Source organism: Montipora capricornis, chromosome 3 (genome assembly GCF_036669925.1).
Source record: "Montipora capricornis isolate CH-2021 chromosome 3, ASM3666992v2, whole genome shotgun sequence".
In the NCBI taxonomy this organism is placed as follows: Eukaryota; Metazoa; Cnidaria; class Anthozoa; order Scleractinia; family Acroporidae; genus Montipora; species Montipora capricornis.
Window position 1 is genome coordinate 64,723,632 of NC_090885.1, and position 4,780 is coordinate 64,728,411.

The window sequence follows — 4,780 nt, forward strand, 5'->3', positions numbered from 1 at the left end:
TTGCGATTACATGTTTGTCACATAAAAGGCAAAATTATAGAGGGATGCTCGTTTATTACCGTGGCAAATGACAATCAACTAACGCGCTTTCATTCGCTTGAAGTTCAATGTAATAAATCGATGGCGTCAACAGAAATACGCTTAAAATGTATTTTATACCTGGACAAAAAGCAGTTTAGTCAGAGTCAAAATCTGGAAGAAGTTTTGGATAAACAACTGTTAACCAATTCACCTTTATCACGCGGCGGCCATTTTGGAGTCCGTGGGGAATAAAGGCTTTGTTTTTGCATTGTCTTTGCCCGTCCAGCCTCACACTGAATGAGAGGTTCGACGGGCAAAATCTTTTGTTTGGACATTGAGTGATATGGGTCTATCAGAGTCAAGTAATCATGCCCTATAGATTACCAAAAGTGCTCTCGTGATTAAGATAAAAATGCCCTCCGTCTCAGCCAATCAGCATTCAGCAAATTTGCCCCGTGAAATGTGATAAACGGTGAAATAAGCAGGCACTCCTTGGTGGGCTTCTAACCATCATCATCATTATCATCATATATTTATTTACCCTCGAACGTTAGAGTAGCTTGCTGTATCTAGTATCTCCAAGCGTTTGCGCTACCAACCATGAAATATCACAGAGGACAGACCAAAACACCGCGAACTCTCTGTCTTACTCTTTGCCAATAGTGTGTGTGGGCTCTTTCACGTGCCACAAGGTTATGAACAATGACCAAAGAAGGATTGTGAGACTGGCACAATCCGAGACTAGAGAGTCTATTCATTTGCAGATGTCGTTGGAAGACCTTGGGTGTTGGTATGCCCGGAGTTTTTTTGTTTTTCAAATTCTATCCTGGGTTCCCCCCCCCCCCCCCCCCGTCCGGTGCACAGTAGTCCTATGCTGAACCAACGGAGCCAACAGGTCACCACGACGAAGTCGCGATTAATAAATAAAGTTTCCCCTACCCTCCCCCCCAATGGAAAAGGACATCCAAGGGGAAACCAAAACTCCATATAGAAGATTGCCTAACAGCGGCTTTATGGATTATATCAACTTTTTATGCACCTATCATCCGCCATGTTAGCATTAGCAGTGAGCAGGCGCCGTAAGGATCAAACCCCCAATTTTTGGTGATAAGAACCCTACGGCGCATGTTCTCTTACATAGAGTTTCCCAGAACCTTGCGTCAATGCGGGGCTCCGGTGACGAGAATGCAACATGGCGGACTCGTCAGGAATTGTTATGTTAATCCTTTTCCATCCTGCTTCTGCTGATACGAACTGCTTTGCATATTATTCTATATTATATTATAATAAAGTTTAGATATAACGCGCACTCTGAATGGTTAAAACATCGTGCCTTATGAGGGTACAGATGCACAGCTGACTCCACTCGTAGGATTTGGAAAATAAAGTTTTATCCGAATGCGTGCGGAAATTAAGAAATTATTCATTTTAAAACAAATATAGAAGCTCGCCTGTGATCTGTTCCGTTGTAAAGCACTCAGGAAGCGAATAGAGCACTCAAGAAATAGGGAATGCGCTCGCGGACTACATCTCGAGTTTCCTATACACTTCAAGTCTTTCGTGCTCTAGCCGCTTCCTGCGTGCTTTACAACAGGACGGATCACATGCGAGGCATCTTAATTTGTTAATTCTATTAGTCTTATGCCCCTCTAGAAGGGGCAATGTCTTGACTTTGCTTGTTCTGTGGCCCCATCTATCAGAGGAAAATTGAGATATTTGCCTGAGCCCTTTGCAAAGTCCCCTCCCTTGCCCGGGGTCCCCCCAGGGGATGTCTGATGATATGTGCATTAGCGTTAAACTTTATAGCATTAAATTGTACCCTAAATCGTTTCTTAATGTTGTAATTTTGTTTTTCAAAAGCAAGAGAAATTTCAGCCTTATGTCATGATCATTTGCACTCGATGGTGTCAAACGCTGAGACCCGTCTGTAAGTCATGACTTTGTACACCGTCCGTACAATAGCAACAGCGATCAGTTTCTTGGAGGATAACATATTTTTCTCCTCGATATCTGCTTCTTTCTAAATTAGATTTTTGTTACTGTAAATAGTGAGAATAGTGTGAATAACGAAATTAAATTGAATCGACATAGACCTTATTCATAAATGGCGGTCAATTTATAATTCTTTTGTCGAAGTGCAAATTAGCCTACCAAGCCTCGATACCATACAGTGAATTGAAAAGATTTCTTGCGCTAAAATGAGGCTTGGTAGGCTAATTTGCACGTGGACAAAAGAACTATAAATGTGACCGCCATTTATGAATACGGTCTATAAATGCAAATAAATCCGAAAAAAACGACGACTAGTATTACTCTCGTTTGCGGCCCCTCACCAGTCTACGTCTTCCCTCATGGACAGAGTTGCAAACATGACGTCCTCTCCCTTCTCTCAAGTCCGCTGGTCAGAATTGCACTACCATTGCGAAGAGGGGAGTGAAGATTCGAGCTGTTGTGAGCGAAAGCTATCTAACAGAAGGTAAGAAAGTTTCTTACTGCATTTCAAGTTAGAGATCGCGGTCTCTTCGAAGGTGTTGTATTGTTAAATCTTTGTTTGCCTGCCTCCTCCTTCTCGGAAATGATCATGGCAATGTCTAGATATCTGGCAGCCGGAAATCATTCGGGCGCAACTCTTTTAGAACGAGTAATAATCGAGTTTTTAAAATGTGTTCTTTTCTTTCGTTGTGTTCGTTCAGGCGCAACTCCTTTGAGTGCTAATCGAGAGTTACTGTGGTCTGCGTTGCTTTTTATAAATAGACTGTCGGTATAAATGGAGGAATGTGGACTGCGGACCCGGACTGCGGACCGGGTATAAAATGAGGACCATGTATGAAACTCAGACTGTGGACTTGATATGAAACAAGTACTGAGTTTTAAAAAGCGGAGTATAGAACAAAACTAGGATTGTACTGGCCCAGATACAGATTTTTAAAGGCCTTGAGTACTCATATTCTGTGTCAAAATATTGTCACATACACAGAAATGCTCAGTTACAACATCAACTAGGCTAGAGAAAGTAAGAGTAGAGTTTTTATCTCAAAATTGTACTTTACTCCACGAATTTGAAAGGAAAGGAAAGGAAAGAGATTGAAGTTTAGGTGTTTAGCCGTTCTCTCTTCTTCATTATGCATCCAGGACAAATTAATTATGCATTCGTGCTATTATTTTGGAGAACAATTTACATATGCCCAAGGGTATCGAATATAAACATGTCTAATTTCTACTTACGGGATGAACAAAATTGGATCTCGTATTCTTTCTCTCTCTCCCTCTCTGTGTTTTTCTCTCTCTCTTTCTTTTCTTTGCCCTCTTCTCTCATTGCTCTTCGCCCACACTTAAAGTGATTCACTCACACAGCTTATGAAGGAAAGAAATCCATTGAAATATAGCATTAAATCTTTGTGGGGCAGTTTCCTTCTTCTCGGAAATGATCATGCTTTGTCTAGATGTGTCTGGCATCTGGACAGGATTTTGAAAATACTACATGTCCTGCAATCCGATCGATAATTTCTCAATTTCGTGTCAGTATTCATGGAACATTCCACGTATGCAATGCTGTCTTTGTTTAGACCTCTAAGAAGTTGTCTGATTATAACCGTCAATTTGTTGAATCCATTTCTGTGTCCGCTCGGTACTCCATGCAAAACTCGCCATCATCACCACAGGTGCCCCAAGCTCAGTGCGAGCATGACCGAGAAAAATATAAGGATTTGTATGGGAATCCCGATAAAAAGCTTAAGAAGATAATTATGTGAAAAAATTCTCAATTGAAAAGCCTAATCTTATTGCCATTGTGCATAGCTTCCTTCCTGTGTGGTTATTTTCCAGATCCGACACGATTTGAGCCATTTCTCAATTTCGTGGTTGTCAACGGTTATAATAAAATCCCAAGGCTGGAGACTTAATTCTCAGGTGCCACTAATTTGAGTCAAATATTCCTGGCTAAAATGTTCCCACAGTCACAATTCCATATCACAATGAATTGACAAAGATTGAACTTTCATCTCAACCCACCATCAACGCAATAGCAGTCCTGCGAGCGACCTCAGGTGGTAATATTGCAGGAAAACAGCTTTCGAAAGGTACGCTTCCACACCACAGTGGTGGCCACGGCTTTGATCGTTGCTAACGAACTGAGCCTTACCGAGGTGGCAGACCGTAGTTTTGTCAACCGCAAATATCTTTATTCCCCTGGGTCCAGACATGACAGCAAATGATTTAAAATTGAACGACACTTACCTGGAAGTGGAAGTTCAATGATAATTCTACTGATCTGTTGAGTGACCATGAGATTACGTGAGATATGCGCTGCGCATGTATCGATCACCTTCCAATGCCTGATGTGCCAACTGCCTAAAACCTAAAACCTCAATGCAGGGTCGACTTCCCCTCTGGGAAGGGAGGGATGGGCATGTAATCTCGTGGTCACTCAACAGATCGGTAGAATTATCATCGAACTTCCACTTCCAGGTGAGTGTCATTCAATTTTAAATTCTACCTCACTGTCACATGACCTGAGATTCTATGAGACTTCAAAGCCAAAGTTGGCACATCAGAGAAAACAAAAGTATGTGCCAAATGGCAACTAACAAACACAATAGATAGATTTCAACCCATTTATTACAAGGTCCTCAAAAGGAAACATTACAGGGTCAAAATAGCTTCCTGAAACTGAGAGGCACTAGTCTCTGAATTGTCAAAATTCTTGTCATAATAAATGGCAAAACCCAGCTTTGCTGAGAATCTCTTGAATAGGAACCAT

General features: G+C 41.5%; 1 protein-coding gene across 1 annotated transcript in view; it reads left to right on the plus strand.

Annotated features, from left to right (window-relative positions):
* Window positions 1–2,443: 2,443 nt before the first annotated feature.
* Window positions 2,444–4,780, plus strand: part of LOC138043713 (zinc finger protein 709-like) — a 42,095-nt gene continuing 39,758 nt past the window's right edge. Inside the window, exon 1 of the mRNA XM_068890121.1 lies at window positions 2,444–2,497. The gene's annotated coding sequence lies outside the window, so the exon portion shown is untranslated. The remainder of the gene's footprint in view (window positions 2,498–4,780) is intronic.